The sequence below is a fragment of the Xyrauchen texanus genome, chromosome 48 (assembly GCF_025860055.1).
Source record: "Xyrauchen texanus isolate HMW12.3.18 chromosome 48, RBS_HiC_50CHRs, whole genome shotgun sequence".
In the NCBI taxonomy this organism is placed as follows: domain Eukaryota; kingdom Metazoa; phylum Chordata; class Actinopteri; order Cypriniformes; family Catostomidae; genus Xyrauchen; species Xyrauchen texanus.
Genome location: NC_068323.1, coordinates 12,578,693 through 12,599,267, shown reverse-complemented (window position 1 = coordinate 12,599,267; position 20,575 = coordinate 12,578,693). Strand labels below are relative to the sequence as shown.

Genomic DNA, 20,575 nt, shown 5'->3' with positions numbered 1-20,575 from the left:
TGATTTATTCACATTTTAGAGGGTTGTGCATAGAGGGAAAAAGCAGTTCTGCTGCTCAAGGGTGTTTTTCTTCAATGTATAAACTGCACATTGCTCACACAGCTGAAGTTTCACTTACTGCCCTCTGGAGTAAATAGGTGGTATTACAAGCTTGCATTTCTCAGGAATCTTCCATATCGGTGCGGGCATTGCGATTAATTGCGTTTAGTCAAATTAATCGTACTGAATTAACCCGTTAAATCAACAGCCCTAATACTTTTTTTGCATATTGTATAAATGCCTTATTAATAAATGTAATTGTTTGACTTAAATACATTTTTATTTTCTTTTGTACAATTAACTATTATGTACGGAGTTGGTAACGCTTTACCACATAATTTGTGGTAAATTACAATTATGTTTTAATTATAAAAATTACTGTTACATGTTGTACTTTTATAAGGCATATTACCTAAAGTGACAATACAATGTTGGTGTCACTGCCATTATATTACACAGCTAGACTTCTGTCTCAATAATAACCAATGCGCAGGTAGAAAATGAGTCCATTGAGCAAATCTACTGTAGCTGGGAGAACTTGTCCAGTGACCCAATTTTGCTGTAGTACCCCACGTGCTGGTGTTCTGGCAAGCATGCATGTTAGCTGAGTATACTCGTTGTCAGCATCTGTAGCAGACATACACTCCACAGTAATCTGGACCTGACCTCCCTCTTTGCAGGACAGTTCAGCCCCCAAATCTGAGACTAACTGTGGAGGCTCATCGTTCACAGATAGGATCTAAAAACATGCTAATAGAAAGCTGTATTAATGCATTTTAAATAGGGAAATATTAATTTTAATAAGAGCTGTAATGCAATGTGTCAAATGTTTAAAAAAAAAATCACTAATGAAAGTTACCTCAACTGAAAGTGTTCCTTGGGCAAAGTTTATTCCATCTGTAATTGTAAGAACAATGGTATCCTTCAGGGTCTCAGAATCATCAAGAATGTTTCTATGATTGGAGAAGATGGCATTGTAATTCTCAATAGTGACCCCCAGCAAATCTTCAAAGAACATGATTAAGTACTAATTACAAATTTGGTAACCAGCCCAGATCTTAAATCACTACACCACCATGACTATGGCTTTCAGCTATAGCTTTCCCTTACTTACCTGACCCTCAGAGCTTTGAGGTCCTGCAGACTGAAGCTGTCTCCCTCTTGCAGTGCTTTTCCCTGCAGCTTCAGTCTTCCATGTTGGGGGTCTTTAGGTGTACCTTGAGCTGCTCTTCTGAGATATCCACATCTTGCACCAACAGGTGCTCCTCCAAGAAACTAGCGCCACCTTCCTCCACCCTCAGGTTCTCAAACCTTCATCTATGAATGAAGGTTTGAGAAAAAGATCAAATTATTTATTATTATGTTTCTAAAATGGATTACATAAAGCGTGTGTAGCAATAAATACAGTATTTCTTCAGGTTAGACTTTGCACACTGGATTGATATTACCTTCAGTCAGTATGTTTCCATGCACTTTAAAAGTTTGATTTCATGTACACTCACCTAAAGGATTATTAGAAACACCTGTTCAATTTCTCATTAATGCAATTATCTAATCAACCAATCACATGGCAGTTGCTTCAATGCATTTAGGGGTGTGGTCCTGGTCAAGACAATCTCCTGAACTCCAAACTGAATGTCAGAATAGGAAAGAAAGGTGATTTAAGCAATTTTGAGTGTGGCATGGTTGTTGGTGCCAGACGGGCCGGTCTGAGTATTTCACAATCTGCTCAGTTACTGGGATTTTCACACACAACCATTTCTAGGGTTTACAAAGAATGGTGTGAAAAGGGAAAAACATCCAGTATGCGGCAGTCCTGTGGGCTGAAAATGCCTTGTTGATGCTAGAGGTCAGAGGAGAATGGGCCGACTGATTCAAGCTGATAGAAGAGCAACTTTGCCTGAAATAACCACTCGTTACAACCGAGGTATGCAGCAAAGCATTTGTGAAGCCACAACACGCACAACCTTGAGGCGGATGGGCTACAACAGCAGAAGACCCCACCGGGTACCACTTGTCTCCACTACAAATAGGAAAAAGAGGCTACAATTTGCAAGAGCTCACCAAAATTGGACAGTTGAAGACTGGAAAAATGTTGCCTGGTCTGATGAGTCTCGATTTCTGTTGAGACATTCAGATGGTAGAGTCAGAATTTGGTGTAAACAGAATGAGAACATGGATCCATCATGCCTTGTTACCACTGTGCAGGCTGGTGGTGGTGGTGTAATGGTGTGGGGGATGTTTTCTTGGCACACTTTAGGCCCCTTAGTGCCAATTGGGCATCGTTTAAATGCCACGGCCTACCTGAGCATTGTTTCTGACCATGTCCATCCCTTTATGGGCACCATGTACCCATCCTCTGAAGGCTACTTCCAGCAGGATAATGCACCATGTCACAAAGCTCGAATCATTTCAAATTGGTTTCTTGAACATGACAATGAGTTCAATGTACTAAAATGGCCCCCACAGTCACCAGATCTCAACCCAATAGAGCATCTTTGGGATGTGGTGGAATGGGAGCTTCGTGCCCTGGATGTGCATCCCACAAATCTCCATCAACTGCAAGATGCTATCCTATCAATATGGGTCAACATTTCTAAAGAATGCTTTCAGCACCTTGTTGAATCAATGCCACGTAGAATTAAGGCAGTTCTGAAGGCGAAAGGGGGTCAAACACAGTATTAGTATGGTGTTCCTAATAATCCTTTAGGTGAGTGTAAATGCATTAGTCCCATATAAGTCAGACAATCAGACGTAGCTTGGCTTCGTCCAGCATGTATGCATGTTAATCAGACCACAATTGGCCTCATGATTGTGCACACGCTCTGAAAAACTATAGTAAACAGTAGTGTGAACTGTCTGCTTCTACAGTGCGTTTCCTCTGTCAAGTCAAGAGAATATTGCAGAACAAGTAAGGATAAGTCAATACATTTAAAGCAGCTTGCCAAAATAATAACAAATCTAGTTTAATGGCACAGACCTACGAAGGTATCTATCACCCCCTTGAGTACTGAGGATTGTTACCGCCACAGTAACGCATGAACACACTTTATGTACAGTACTGTGCAAAAGTTTTAGGCACTTGTGAAAAATATTGCATAGTGAGGATATCTTCAATATCAACACCATTAATAGCTTTTATTTATCAATTAACATCATACAAAGTCCAGTAAACAAAGCTAAATCAATATTTGTTGTGACCACCTTTTCCTTCAAAGCAGCACCATTTCTCCTAGGTACACCTGGACACAGTTTTTCTTGGTTGTTGGCAGAGAGGTTGTTACAAGCTTGTTAGAATATGTCACTGTTCTTCTAACTTTTTAGGCTCAAATTTAGTCTCAATTGCTTCTGTTTCTTCACGTAATCCCAGACTGACTTGATGTTCATGCCATCTGTTGCATGGCTCACTTCTATTCTATTCTATTTGCAAGTCAATATTCTATTCTATTCTATTCTGACTGCACTGTGAAATTGTATGATCAGAAATTTTCTTCTGCCCGCACCAAATCTGAAGCTGTTATATGCAACATACTCCCTCCTTTGTCAGAGTAAGACGTTCAAAGTGATTTGGACAAGTGCTCGTTTGTCACATTGACTGTGGATGCATCCAATCACAAAGACATAAAATTGTTCTCTGTGCTTGTGTGTTACTTTAATCCACTAGATAGTATAAAAGTCAAGATAATTGAGTTTTTGTCTCTGCCAGGTGAAACGTCAGATTTGCAAAATGACTACATTTCCAGTGTAATTGAAAAACATGTCCTTGATCAAAAACGAATTGCCCTCTGTGCCGACAACACCAACACAAACTTTGGTGGTGTTAAGAGAGCTGGTAAAGGTAAAACCTGGAGAAAGCTGTGGTCAAAGCTAGGAAAGGAAATTTGGGGGATTTGCTGTAATGCAAACATCATCCATAACACATTGCAAACAGCAGTGGATTGTCTTCCGATATATTTAGAGTTTTGCTGTGAAGGTTTACAAATACCATATATACACAGTGCATGTGAAGGAGCTCAAAGACAGCGATTTGGTGCAGCTGGACTATCAGAAATTACTGAAGCATGGCAACACACTTTTCCTCTCTACTACACATTTTCAATGGTCTGCTTGCATACTTTCTTTCTCAAGAAAACTGCCCAAAGTTTCTAAGGGACATTTTCAGCAATCCTTGCACTAAACTATGGATTGTCTTCGCACACAAGCAAACATCCACTTTTAACCGTGCACCGGACATAGTAGAGCAAGACCACATATCATCCATAGGAGTGGCTTTGCACATTCATGACCTGAGAAGAATCTTGAAGGCCAGGCTGGAGGAATCATTCATACCCTCTGGCATTAAAAGCAGTTGGATACCCTAGTTGAAGCTGGTGACATGAGAGTGGATTATTTATTTTGTGCTGTGAGAAACTTTTATTCAGCATTGGTGGATTACCTCCAAAATTTGAGCTGCTCATTGGAGAACAAAGAAAAACTTGAGTGGGCCCTACTGAGAGACATCCCAGAGTGGAAAGACATTCAGAGCAGCCTGAATATTCCAGAATCTATTCTATTCCTCTCAGTTTGATTGATGAAACCACGCTCATTGATGAGTGGGCTTGCACAAAATTATTTACTGCCTTCAAGTTGTCCCTCATTGTTTTTTCCACCCAGAAGAATCTTAACACCATATATTCTATATGCTCTTTTCCATACAAAAACAGTTCATATTGACCACTGTTGTCAAGGTCCAAAGAGGGAAATAAATCATTATAAAAATACCATAAAATTAGTCCATACAACCTAAAATCACAATAGAATTCATGTCACTTTGTCTTAAGCCTGACATGCTGAAAACTGCTCCGTTAATGTTTTCACATTCACAGTGTGAATGACATACAAATCACACTCTACATAAAATATTTTAAATTAAAACGGTGAATTTCGCCAAATGGTGAATGGTTTGCACCCTTGGAAATTAATGTTGGTCGGTACAACATTTCAATCATAAAACAGTGGTCAAATATTGCATGTTTAGTTAGATACTTACATCTCACATGACACAAACACTCTAACCTGAACTGCTAGCTGATGTGTGGCACTGGAATAATCCACGAGGTTCCCAATAGCATCTTAAACTTGAGTCCCACCTTCATCGATTTGATTAATATTTGATCTCATGTGACATTGACGACCAGTGTTAGACTACTGAGTCCCCCTCAAAGTATATTGTAGTTACGGCCCTGAATAACCATTTTAAGACAAATGTTTTTGTGCAAAATCTTATGTGCCTAAGACTTTTGCACAGTACTGTAAGTTCAGTCAGTCAGCACGTTGACCAAGCTCTCACATCTGTGTATGTATACATGCTTAAAGTTTCTGGCTTGAATGTTCCCTAAGAGGGCCAAAAGGGCCTTGAAATTATGAAAAAAAAAATAGGTTGGAGTCAAAAATAGTTTTAGATCAGTTATAGATCATATTCAGAGCTTCATTACACAAACCTGTATTAAGCAGTTCTAGATTTCCCAACAGAATACGGATTTGGTCTGTTTGAATGTTTGATCAATGACTTTCCAGATCAAGGAATGTCATTCATCCCAGGTCAGGTGATGCCATTGTAATTCATTATTTTCACATTTATCTATCCTACATTTACATTATTAGCAATTTGCCTGGATGAAAATGTGAAAAATAAGTTTTGCTTTCGCCCATAGGCACACAAACTGGCTCTGGCTTCTCCCTATTGTGGAAAAAGAAAAAAGAAAAATGGCGTCCTTCCCAGGCAATGGCTGCCGCCCACCGTGAAGCTGGGCTCTGCCTGCTTGCCAGAGAGACAGAAGGGCAAGGTCACCAGACAGATTGAATGATGACTGGTTGCACAGCAAACCTAATTAGCAACTTTATCGGGGGGAAACGGCCACAAGTCCAATGGAGAAACAACTAAGTAATTGGGCCCAAAGGTGGCTGTGGGCATCAGGCCCAAAAAAAGGAGGCACCATATAAACACTCAATGCAAGAGGACACTGGGCGGAAACTGAGGCAGCTGTCCATTTGGCCGAAGGAATTGGACTTACTCAGTGAGGACTTTCCCAAGGGTCGGGAGTCCCTGAGTTAGAGACCTATGTGAATAATTCCCAATCCCTGTCTAAATTCTCAAGAGAGACCAGTCCGTTCTGGACCAAAACTTACTTCTCTGCTCAATCATGCTGAAATAACAGGCGCTCTTGGATTGGGTGGAGTGGAATGGAAGCCAAAGTTATGAAATAATTCTGTTCTCAGCCAGAGGGATCACAGATCCACACATAAACATCAAAAACATAAACAGCAATTAAAGGAATGGTTTGGCAGTTGTTTGAGTAGGCTGGAGGCTGATGCTGATCAGGTGGTCTTCTGTCAGGAAATGACACAAGGCACAGGGCCATGGGCCTGGAAATCCTCCAAGTCAGAAATCTCAAAACAACCTACCACAGCTTCTATGGGAGAATGCATGCAGCAAAACTTTGCATTTACTCCAAATACAAATTTGTCCTTTCTGCTACTACAATCCACAGACTGAATTTCGTACAGTTTTCCTAAATCTGAAACCAATTATCAACAAGCTGGTTCACCCAAAAAAAAATTACATTGGAATAATTTATAAGACTTTGTACATATACTAATATATATACTAATATGACAACCATGTGTCTGTATGTAAGTGCATTTTTATATGCTAGATAGCATATAAAAATGCACTTTCAAGCAGACACATGATTGTCACCAGTCCATAAAGCTTGGAAAACTAATGGGTTGACGGTTGAGAAATGACCTTGTGTTGTACATCTGGCCTCTGTGCGTAGGCATGCAAAGCCATAAGTCTTTACAATCTGCTTCATTCAGGGTCTATGCAAAGAAAAGGCTGTCTCGCTGTCTGCTGGAGTGGAAGCACAGCTGCTGTGGTTCTAAAGACATCTTTGGTCGAGAGGGCCCCTGGCAAAGTGTCGCCAAAGCATTTTACACCTGATTAGCAAACCCATGCAGTCCACCCTGACATACTGTATGTTTTTTAATTATGCCCACATGATAGATGTTACCACATGGAAGGAAAATGAATTCAAGAACAGGGTTGCACTTTATAAGCAGTCTAACAACGTTATGAGACTTACACACCAATAGTAAGGTAGAGCAGGTCGGCCACTAATCACAGGTTTGGTGGTTTGAATCCCGGCCCACACGACTCCACATGCGGAAGTGTCCTTGGGCAAGACTCTGAACCCCAAGTTGCTGCCAATTGCAGGCTAGCACCTTGCATGGCAGCTCTGCCGCCATTGGTGTATGAACGTGTGAGTGAATGGGTGAATGAGTCAAAGTGTAATGTGCTTTGAATACCATTAAGGTTTAAAAGGCACTATATAAGTGCAGACCATTTACCTTTTACACAGGATATGTGCAGAGCAGTTCCAAAGGTTTATATTTTCTGTTCTTTCAAACCCAGATGTTGATATTCCCTGAAGATGGCAAACCTCAGTCTTAAACACTCTCTAAAAGAGCTCTATAGAGTAAGAAAGAAAGAGGCATGAAAAGTGGGAAACAAGAGACTGGTTAATGAGTGAGCAGTTACTTTGAATGAATTAAATTAGCAGCAGCTCTGGGTAAGTTTTCAATTTTTCGAATGTACAAAAGCAAACCTGTTAGCAGGAGCTTTGATGTATAATGGTCCTGCTGCCTTCATGAAAGGAAACTGAAGTTGAGTTTTGTTGGGAGGGGAACAGAAGTAACCTTATAACAAAGATGTTTTGAAAAACTGGAGCCTGTAGACATCCGCACTTACATCATTCTCAAACACCCCTTTAGTCTGCCTACACACACCTTCCTCTTGCCCTAGGCTGACCCGTAAGACAAAGGCATGCATCTAACCTACTGAGCAGCTCCGGTCAGCCCAGGACTGATAAATGTGGGCAGATCACTCATTTTTACCCCCTGCTGCCTCTGCATGGAGCTCAGAAAAAAATCTGTTTCTGTGCTGCTCGCACAGTTTTTTCTTTTAAGTTTTAAAGATGTGATTCCCAAGAAATAAGATACAGAAAGATATGCATCCAATTTGATCAATCATTCATTCATTTTTTATTTTAATTCGGTATATTGTTTTATTTTGATACTTTTTTTGTATATATATATAATATATAAAATACAGAAATGGATCAAGTTAAAACATTTTTTTAAATAATAATAAAATAATCAATATGGAATTAAATTCAAGAGTAAATAAATTAATGGAACTTTTTATGCGCAAGTACTGTGCGATTCGCCATAAGCTTGAAGTCTGTGAAAATTGCCAGGTTTTTGACTTATTTTTCACAAAGTGAATTAGGCCTTGCACCATTTCATTTAAATGGACCAGCCATATATATTTGTGAAGACTGCCCCTGTTTTTGCACATATGCTCACATAGAGTGTCCAGACTCAAAAATTGCTCTTAAATTTAAACTCTCACGAGAGTTGGTTTTAGAATCGTCAAAGAACATAGTTCTGCACGGGTACGAAACTAGAGCCCCAAGACTACTTTTTTCTGTAAAAGTGCCAATATATATTTTTTACCATTGGGTCATTCTCATTTTTTATTTATTTTGTTGCTTAGGTCCTCCATCTAAATTTATTTAGATCTACTGTACATCAGTAACTCAAATCATGCCACTGAAAATGTTCAAATTCTATTTCAGAAATTCTCTTGAACAGCTAAATCATTCTGAGGCTTGGTAACCCAGACACAAGAAAGCATGCTGATACCAGATTGATCTAACAAGTGTGATTAACTTTTACAGACAGATTTCTCCAATATCCTTAACTACTTGTGGTTCTTAACCTACTGTTTTCTTTATTGCTTTAGAGACTGAAGAGTGAATGTTGAACAGCTCACATTCTAATGCATGTATCAAAAGACTCCAGGGGGCTAAAATGGTATCACACATGCTCTAATGAAAATAAAACTTGTTGACCTTAGTCTGAACCACGTATTTCTTAATTGATGACAGCACCTCTTATGCCGGGTTCACATATCCTCCTTGAGCAGGGCGGTCACGTTGGATATTCACAATGGCTGCGCCACTACTGCAAGAAAAAGCAGCGCCTACTCAAGGTTTACATGGAATAACAGTACACGGACAGCAGCAAGTTGGAATTACCGTGAAAGTCTGAGGAGCTGGTGAGGTGTAAAACTAAGCTTACTATGATAAGGAGACTGAAAATAAATGATTTGAAGGCCTTTGTCAAATGGAAACACACAATACAAAGGAAAAGAATATAGCAGAGATATGTAAACGTAAAGACAAAACTTTATCTGAAATACAGTGTCATGTACAGCACAGTGCAGAACTCCCTCGACGTTCAAAACGTCCACATGTCCCCACAGAAAAAATGCTTGCCAGAAAGAGGATTAATCTCTCTGTATGAGCAATGGAAAATACAGGCAGGGGAAGGACTTAAAATCAGACATATCAGAAAAGGAGTTGACCGCAATTGCAGACTCTCTTGGGAATAAAAGGGATTGTATTCTGAAAGTCTATGGAGAGATAAGGGAGCATGTTGGACCAGTTGCTGAATTACGATGCAGATTGATGTCTGTGTTGCTGTGACTAATGACATCATCAAAATTGTGTTGGAAAGATTGACAACAGTAGATGGTGAGTTTAATGCAGGATGTGGAAAAAGTTGTCTATGTGAACTGTTGGAGCACATATATGCTCGCTCCATAAAGGGGTCCACTGCTTCATAATCAGTCAGTTCTCTTGTATAGCGTACTCTTGTATAGCAACCTAATGAGCAGATGTAGCCACATAATTATCTGTGAAGGAGGCTGAATACAAAATAATGCAAGAGGAAAGAAAGCAAAAGGAAAAAATAAGTTGGAGTATCAGTTGGAGATTTTTTATGAGGGCTTGTTTAAGGGCCCGTCAATTTACACCTACGTCAGACGTCTCAGGTGTGTTAACATAAACATAAAATGTTTAGGTCACTGTGTCAAGTTAAATATAGATTAATACTCAATCTTTAAACACATCTTGAGATCCCTTAGTTCGCATTTGCGCTCCGAGTGTTTTGAACGCAAGAACATAACGCATGTTTGTTGTTCTGACTACTGAAGTGTTTTCTTCACTGTATAAACTGCGTGTTGCTCATACAGCTGAAATTTCACTTACTGCCCTCTGGAGTAAACAGGTGATACTACAAGCTTGCATTTCTCAGGAATCTTCCTTATTATGGTCAGTGGGCATGCGATTAATTGCGATAATCTTTTTAACGTGTTATTTTTGGTAAAATTAATCGCGTTTAGGTCACTTATTGATAGAAAGGGAATTTCAGAAGCTGATAAACTTTATTATCTGAAGAAATATGTTTGTGACCCAGCACACAAATGTCTTGAAGGCACCTTTTATCAAAATGACAAAGATGCTTGGAACAAGCTTAACCAAAGATACTGCCTTTTGTCATCCAAAGAACATACAGGGAGAAGCTGTCTAAGTGGCCTACGATACAGTCCAAAGATTCAGAAGGACTGAACCATTCAAAAGCTGAACATTAAACTTCCAGACTGGGTAGCTTCCAGGTGGAACCGCCAAGTTACAGCATCACTTATGTAAGGCAAAACATTTCCCAGCTTTCAGGACTTGGCAAAGTTCATGTCAATAGAAGCAGAAATTGTATGCAATCCAATCATTTCGTTACATGCTCTTCATTCATGAGTCATCCCATGGGAAAATAAAGCTCAAAGGAAACAAAAAGAAACAAAGCCATTGTGTTCAAAACTTAGACCACAGTGAAAAGTGACAGAGAAATGACAGCCAATGGAAAGTCCCATGCATGTTTTGCCAGAATGATAAGCATCAACCCAGATTTCATGGAAATGTTACGGGAGACATATGTCAAAGACAATAAACTGCCACACCTGTTGTGAATGACACCCTTCTTGTCTTGATGATGATAACTATGGTAAGAGTGGAAACAAAGACCAGTGTCATCTGTATGCAACATGCATGCACTCCAAAGGGAAACTATTTATGCCATGTCACTTAATGTCACGAGCAAAGGTCATTCAGTCACTACCTCCATGATTTTAACAGTATGGATGTCGTCTGTTAAAAATCCATCCAAAGAACAGCTTGTCTATGCTCTGTTAGACACTCAGAGTGACTCTACTTTCATTAATGACTAAATGAGCAGTGGACTGCAAGTGAATTTTTACCCAGTAAAACTGAAACTTACCACTATGATGGGAGACAATATGATCATAAAGAGCAAAAGAGTATCTGGTAGTCGTGTGAGAGGGTCCAATTCCTCAGTGCGTATCAATCTTCCCCCTTTATACACAAAGGAGTGTATTCCTGTAAATCATTTTCACATACCCACATATGAAACAGCAAAGAACTGGAGTCATTTAAAAGCAATCACAGACAAGATACAACCTCGTCTTAGCTATGAAGTAGGTCTGTTAATCTGCTACAACTGCCCTGGAGTGCTAGCTACCAGACAAGTCATATTTGGTAGAGATGAGGAACCTTAAACTGTTCTGAAAAGCATAGGATGGAGTATTGTTGGCTGCTTCACATCATTCTTTGATGCAGCAGTAGCAGCTAGTCTTTGTCACAGAATAGCCACAAAAGAGCTGCCATCTATGAAGCCTGTGGATGCAATCCACATATTTGAGTCAGATTTCAAGGATGTCACAGCAGATGACAAGACAGTCTCTCATGTTCTTAGACAAACTCAATGAAGGCATAAAGAATAATGCCTCTTCCCTATATATAATATCCCAGGTTCAGTACAAGCAGATGTGTAGGCATGGGTGGGATTTTAGAGATTATATTTTGACTTAAAATATATATTTATAAAATAGTTTAAAAAAATGCATACATTCTAATTATCGAAAGTTTGAAAGAACAGTTTGAATGTGCCACTTCTCTGATGTTAAGGAACATTTTGTTAAAAGAAATAAAAATGTTGGCGAAAACTTGGCATATACATTTTTATTGAGGCACACACAAGTAATTTCCAGGCCTTGCCCTTGAATACAAGTTAAGCTCAGTCATCAGCATTTGTGACATACTTTGTTACTGCACGTAACCACAAAAAGCTTGTACTGTGTGAATAGACAAAATAAATGGATATAATGTATATATTCAAAAGAAAGAGCGAGTGCAGCCATTATTTATGAGAAATGTCAGATTAGAAGTGAGAACAATAACATATACAGTCCCGGTCAGGTACAAATCAAAAGTCCTCCAAATGTAATGAAATATAAATTTAGGTCACTCAAACATCTACTCATCAATAACTGCTGATTTAAAGTATAAGCATAAGTATTAATTATTATTTTCCAAAGTGTCCAGGAACTCCTTTACGGCCAACGGGGTAGATAAAACGTGCATCTCCATCTTGTGAAGACAGCGTAGTTTGCAGGTTAGAACATCTTGCAATCAGACAATCGTCTGAGAATCTTTCTCACAGTGTCAAACTCCCGACGTTTCCTCAGAACTTCCACAGACAAGTCCTGAGTTAAGAGAAATTTTACAGATGTTCTTTATTTTTTATATGCGTACCTACGTGCGTTACGGCAGCTTGCCTTCGTCTCTCCCACACCTGGCTCACCACTTGGGGATTTTCATGAAGTCTCTACCATCAGAGCAAGTGCGTTTACTCATCGACTGATCATTATCAACAACACTAGCCATTACCTTGATCAATTATTGAATGTGGCACAAAATTCTCTGTTGCAAAACTCAAAACGTCTAGGTGATTAAACCACTTTAAAGTCAGATTAAACAGCCCCAACATTCTAAACGCCACTGACAGAAAAAACACTGTGTCACATTCAGACATAAATTAGAAGGCTTTTAAATGTAAAGCGCTTTAAATACCGTTAAGGCTTAAAAAGGCGCTATATAATTGCAGACCATTTACCATTTTACTATAGTAACACTATTGTTTAGACTACTGTTTTTCATTACAAAAATGCCATCATTTATTATGTAGAAACCACAGTCACTAACCAGTATTTTAGATCAAGCATTCAGTTTTCTTTTGGTTTTGTTTGCTTGAGATGCCTGTATTTCAAAAAGAAGGAGCCTGATGAAGGAAATCTGTAAAGGAGACCCAAATAAGTCGCATCAAAGTATTGCAATTTAGCCCAAAATGAATTGGGTGTTAATTTTTCACAGATGTTACTGTTAATATCATAATTTACATCTGCATCCCAAATTCAAAATAAATGCTTACTGTCAAATGTGAATTTAAATGCACAAAATATGCAATATAACTGTTTTTTGCATGGGTAACAAATAACACTCATGTGGCCCGGGCTGAAATTGAGTTTGACATCCCTGGTATTATTTGAAGATTTTGGCCATATGTGCTTGGACTCTGATAATTGCCGCTTGTTGCTATATTTATTGATGGTTTCATTAAATGATGCAATGAGTTTTGTGTAAGTTTTCAATGGGGTGTTGCCTAAATCTCTATGTAATATTGGTGCCATGAATTGGTATGCCATGACCAACTGGATCCTGGCAGTTGTTAGTATTGCCCTAGAACATAGAAAAAACCTTTCAACAAGTATTTTATTACCGTATATAAACCCATTCAAAACAATCTTTTTGTACTTTGCCAAAATGTGTACCTTAACATGTCAGTAGAACTTTCTGTAGTCTTTATAATGCACCATAAAAATTGCACCTTTTATTTAACATTCTCATCTTTTCAAATATGTTTGACACTGTCATGAAGTTGAGAGGTTGCCAGCAACTTCTGGGCGCTTTAGTTTTAATCCCATTTGAAGTGTCCAGTCACTCTTGATATGTTCTGACTGCTACCCTTTCGCATTAGCGGCACTGGCCGAGTGCCCACCTTGGCCTTGGGCATCTGTCACACTTGAGTCTTGACTTTTTGTCTGAAACCAAGTTAATCTAGCTTCTCGACTGTTGATTTGGGCAAGTCTACTGAGACACAGAAAAAAAACAACCTTTAATTAGTATGCACAGCACAAGACTGTTTGGCTGGACAGCGAGACAGCGAAGCAGCCGCCTTTTTTAAGGGCTACTCAACCCAAATGTTTTCATGCGTTAAAAAAGAGATAGAACAGAACACAGCACAGCATCTAAAAAATTCTGCCGTTCCTGGTGGAGACAGAAAAAAGCAAATGTGGCTGAATGCTCAAAGTACATGTTTAGACAGGAATACAACTACTCAATACACAGCCAATGACCCATAATAGCATATTAGTGTGTTATGGCCATTGTGTTTCAGGAGAGTTTGGCATTAAGGGGTTGCCTAGTTCTGAAAACAAGAGCCAACAGTTTTAGAGAAGTTGAAAGTTTGCTGGAACATCAGAAACTATCAATTTCATCAGCACATTGAAGGAAGAACTCCTTTAATTAACAGGTATTACTTTATATATCACTAGAGACTTGGATGATGTTGAGCTGTCACAGGATCAGATAAGGTGATATTTCTTGTTTGTTGAGCTAATCAACAGTTGTTGGATTGGTGATGCTGGCATGATTTCTGACCCTGAAGCACAATGGCAGCCGATTCATTGCACCAACTTTGCCAGTTGTGAACAGAAAATGCTTTTTGTGTTTTTCCTCACTTCCTATCAGTTCATCTTATTTATCATTGGAACTAAACGCAATCAATAGTGAGAAGAACTTCAAGTTTAAATTTTAACCAAAGGTTATAACGTTTACCCTGTTATTTCAAATGTGTCTGTGACATATGGTGGAAATGGCTGGATATTTATTTGCATGCTAGTTCCAGTGCAATGATTTTATTCAGGGTAAACTGAAATTAGGCTCTCCTCTCTCTTCAATTACAGTATATTTTAACAACTCTAAGAACACAAATGCTTTAGTTTAAACTGCATTTCTCCACTAACAAAAGTGTCCATCTTTGTTACAATGTTTCTGGGCATGTTACATTGGTAATACCATGGTTTCTTGCAATTACATGGTAATATAATGGTATTATTTAAAGTACAGTACAGTATCCTGTAAATATCATGGCATATAAATATAGTGGACATTCATTACCAGGATCAGGAATTCACTTTTACAATGTGGGGTAACATTTGCCCCTTGGGGCATTATTTGCAGTGGTGTTCAAATATATTTGCACCCTTGGTAAATATGAGCAAAGAAGGCCGTGAAAAACATCTGCATTGTTTATCCTTTTGATCTTTCATGCAAAAAATGCAAAAAAATCTAACCTTTAATTGAAGTAAAACAATTGAAAGAGGGGAATATTTTTCTCATTGGCACAAACAGAACGCAAAACACATTGACCACAATTATTGGCACCCCTAGACATTCTTATGATTAAAATATATCTGAAGTATATTCCCATTCATATTTAAAAAATGTTAGTGCACCTGGGATCATGAAATTGTTCAGCCATGACTTCCTGTTTCACAGGGGTATAAATAAGAGGTAACACACAGGTCGAATTCCCATAAACATCAATCACAGTGGGTTAGCCCTAAAGAATATAGTTCTGATGTACGGCAAAATGTTGTTGAGCTTCACAAAATGGGAAGTGGCTATAAGAAAATAGCCGAGCCATTGAAAATGTCAAAAAAGCCTCTGCTCATATCCAACATCAAAATCAACACAAAAATGGTTTACTGACCACAAATTCAAGATCCTGCCATGGCCATGCCAGTTCCCTGACCTGAATCCCATAGACAATTTCTGGGGTGAACTGAAGAGGACAGTCAACATGGACCTCTGAATTTGAAGGATCTGTAGAGATTCTGTATGGAGGAATGATCTCAGATCCCTTTCCATGTGTTTTCCAACCTCATTATGCATTATAAGAGAAGACTCAGAGCTGTTAACTTGGCAAAGAGAGCTTGTAAAAAGTATTGAATAAAAGGGTGCCAATAATTATGGCCAATGTGATTTGGCGAAACATATTTATTTAATAATGAGATATTTCCCATTTCAATTGTTTAACTTCAATTAAAGGTACAATTTTTGTGATTTTTATTTTTAATGAAAGATCAAAAGATTTTTTTTCACAGCCTTCTTTGCTCATACTTACCAAGGGTGCCAGTATTTCTGGCCACAACTGTATCTTTTGGGGGGAATATTTGTTTATATTAAACTGTGTCTTAGCTGTTTAAGTTAAATATTTATTGAGAATTTATTTTAGAATTCATCACATTTTACCCCAAAAATTAAAGCAACATTAATTATTTTTTTATGCCATAATATGTATAATGAGCTCTATTATAGAATATTAATAACTGTATCAGATGTAAGAAATAAAAAAACAGAAGAATTTATTAGGACCTTTTTTAAAAAGTACTACTATATATATATAGCAAAGGCCAGATCACAATTACATTTTTTTTTTTTACATGTTCAATGGTAATACCATAGTTTTTTGGATATGTACAATGGTAATAACATGGTATACTTTAAATACTTTAAATAACCTTGGTGTACCATGTAAATAGCATTGTCTATGAAAACTGTATTTCAGTACCATGGTAAATATTAAAATACCCTGGTATCACCATGGTACAGCAACAGTAATTTTTGTACTGGCCTGGTCACAATTGAAGCAGAATTGTAATATAATGGCAAGGGTTGTCAGTACTGGGGCTCTTAATTTGGTAATATCCCATTTGCTGTTATGGGATCCTACGAGATGCCCCAAAACAGGACCAGACTGTGAGCTACTCTTGTGGCCACCAGTGGATAATTGACAAGCTCCATCAGAGAGGACCTGTCAAATGTAATGAGCACTGATGAGTCATATGTGATTTCATCATGCGAGGATGGAGGGACTGGGGATAATGAAGAGTACATTTATAGAGGGGTTACCTACAGCTTTCCCTGGGGTACCAGGTAAGGATTCTAATGGTTGTGATTCTAATGCTTGTTGGGTGTATGTGTGTTAGGAGAGCTGTATGAGAATTGTAATTGGGGGGGGCTCTTCAAGAGGAATCATGTGAGATGTAGACCCTCAATGGCAGTCAAAAGGGAGTAATCCCATGATTATGCAAATGTACCTGGCTTTGATGCAAAGTGCCCCAGACTGGTCACTAATGTTCAAGGCTCATGAAAGGGCAACATTCCCTAGGAGAAATGAAGCATGTTAGCTGAGTGGATAGAGAGAGAGAGAGAGGAATGATTAGAGCAAGCAAACAAGTGGGGTTGCATGGACTCTTAATGAGAGTTGTAGGTTACTCCTAAAGCATAATACATTATCATATTTCCACGTAATTAGTTTGTTTTTCCACTTGAAATTAAAAAGCGGGTTGACGGTGCATTCAGTGCCAGAGGGTTAAGAAGGGTAGCCACCCTACATCCACCTCTTGAAATCGAGATGAACTCTAACCCCACCAGATAACAGCAACACCCTCCCCACCCCCACCCACCATTGCCTGGCCAGACTTGACACGTTCATATTTGAATAAATGTAATTACTGTACAGGGAGATGAGGTTTTCTCTGTTATGGATCTCATGAATAGTGTATGCAATCAGTATGGGTGAGGGGCATTTGGGAATGTGAGAGGATGTGTTAAAGTGAGACACAAGCAGATGACTGCTGGCACTGCGGCTCTATATCAAGGCTCATGAGATGCCTCAGGGTTCAATATTAGGGCTGTTTTACTTTGTGGAAACTTTCTCAAAGTTGCAGATAATCAGGTATTACTGGTTGGATACATTTACTGTTTACTCTAAAAATTGACATAATATAGGTGCGAAACGGTTAAAAAAATATGTGATATATTGGTATTAAGACCATATGTCTATTGTCAATTTCATGTGTTCCATTCAACTCGTAAAGTCTGAGTTTAAAATGTTTTGCTTGGAAAAGTGCAATAGAATACCACTTGTAGTAAGACTACCAACTATGAAACATGGAAATCTAGACGCAGATATACTGTACTGCATGATGTCACATTAACATGGGGACACACAGGGATATGCATGGTTCAAGATAAACGTTCACTTTCAAGCAAATAAATGCATTAATTAGTCAAACTTATTAGAAATTTGATAAAAATACAAATTTGGGTTCTTGAAACATTTTCCAAACCACATTGTGGTTGTGGTAAAATGAAAATGTCCAGTTTTCTTAACACGAGTAGAAAGTTATTTAAAGGTTATGAGTCATCAAATTATTTGCAAACTTCTTTATGGGCAGCACTCTGGAAAAAATCTGGACATACAGTATATGAATAATGTCATACTAAGAACTTATGACTAACACCCTTTTTATGTAATACGTAGTGTTAAATGCCAATTGCTCCCATTATCAATGATGCTGTCTACACTAGATGTGATCATTGCATCACAACGACAGTTCTATGTCTGTCACGCTGCACACAATTGGCACTAGAGCTTACAGCTGATTGGCATTGTATGTCATCTTTTAGTACGTTTGAATCTTCACGTAAACTGTAGACAGTCTCAAACCATTGCACGACATGACATGACATCGGTCGTCTCATACGACATGACATCGGTCGTCTGATGCGACATGACAGGGTTTTTACTGGTAGTTCCTAACCATTACATAACCTTAGCCCAAGTTGTTTTCAACATTCCAATGCATCATTACAACAGACCCTTGTTGCATACATAGAAAAAAAGGGGAATGGTACTTAAAAAAGTAGTATGTACATATGTCATAGACAACATGCATATATTCTCTTTGTTTATTTCATAGTTCACATTAATTTGGAGGCTGTCCCATTCTTGGTCACCTTTGCGCATTAGCTATATGTTGAATTGTTGTAGATGCAGAATGAAGGTTTGTGTGTTGTGTTCTGGATAGAGCTCTAATGTGACAGCCTTGTGCAGATATTCCAGCGGCTATATCAGCCGCATGTCTGCTCTGATGCACTCTCAAGCAGCAGCACAGTAACTTTGCATTAGAGAGAATGGCTGGAGCGAACTTGGCCACTGTCCTAGCGTCATGCCTCATCGCTTACCCCCTAAAGAGCAACATAGTCTTGAATATAAATATAAAAAATACAAAACACCAAATTTCAACAGTTGGGTTGTGTTGGATCAGCGTGATAACCCTGTTGGTATTTGTTGGGGCAATGTGAAGATAACATTTAAGGCCGAAACATACTCTATGCAAGTACATGAACACAGACTAACACAGATTTGAGCAATATGCCATGAATAACAAATCTACAGTTTAGACATAACCCACACACACCCACACCAAGCAGAAATATTGTCTTATTTGTGTACTAAGCACCTCTTGCTTTCTTGCTTTGCAGCAGACTTGGTCTCACCAGGGCTGCAGGATCTTGGCGGGATGGCATGCATAGACAAGGGCAGCATGGCATGGGTCCAGAGCTCTGGCCACAACCCAGTTCAAGCTTAATCACAGTCTCTGGTCAGCACAAGGCCCTTTGCCTTTCACAGCCAGCTGACATCAGAGCGGTCTGGGACAAGGGAGCAGGGCTGGCTGCCATCCGTGTGGCTCTTCCTCTCTCTGGCTGCTTGTGCATGCCAGACAGGTGTGTAATCTCAAATTGGAGAAGGTGGAGGATGGTGGGCACTCCTAGGAGAGAAAAAAGAGAGGGTGGACCTGCCAAAACCACAAGCACAGATTGTGGGCCTGCCAAGGCTGGGTGACCTAGTCCCTCTTTCCCTCAATACGCCGGGTGTCTCAAGGTGTCAATCGGATTGTGTTCATATCATTACCCTGGCCACGTAAAGAAAGGGGGCTGACTCATTCTGATTATAACGACGTAAAAACAAAAAAATGGAATCAAAAGCCAGAGGTTTAGCAACCATTAAAACTCCCATCACATTTAAAATTTCTATGTTCATCCTCCCACATTTTGGGTGATCCTTGAATTTTTTTTTAAAATTAGAATAATACTCCAAACTTACAATATTGTCCAATATTTTTGTAATAGCTCTTAGGTAAACCACAGTAAAACCACTTTGATATACAATAAGACAAGGGTCAACTAGACAGTGGAGGTAGATTAAACCAAAGGTTTGAACTGTGCTCTCAGGGCAATAGTTTTTCATAATAATAATAATAATATTTAATAAAATAAGAATATTAATAATAACAAAATAGTAATAATAATAATAATTAATAATAATAATAATAATAATAATTACAACAAAAAGAAAATTATGTAAATATTATTATTATTAATAATAATAATAATAATTACAACAAAAAGAAAACATATTTTAATATTATTATTAATAATAATAATAATTACAATAAAAAGAAGAATTATTTTAATATTATTATTAATTAAAATACAAACAATAATAATTCTAATAATATTTATATTTAATAGTAACAATATTTGTTATTATTATTAAAATAGCTAAGAATTATTATTATTATTAATAACAACAATAATGATATGTTTTTTTATATTATTATAAACATTATTATACAATTTTTCCATGTTAGGGTGGGGCAGGTTTTCACATCTTTTAAATTGTATGCAATTTATTAATACAAAAAGAAATTGTAACAATGGTTTGAGATTTTTGTATTGTGGCATGATGTCACAAAAGAGCACAA

The 20,575-nt window shown here is 38.2% G+C and overlaps 1 pseudogene; it reads right to left on the bottom strand.

Annotated features, from left to right (window-relative positions):
* LOC127639501 (FRAS1-related extracellular matrix protein 1-like) overlaps window positions 1–12,722 on the bottom strand; it is a 44,277-nt pseudogene extending 31,555 nt beyond the window's left edge.
* Between the last annotated feature and the right edge of the window lie 7,853 nt (window positions 12,723–20,575).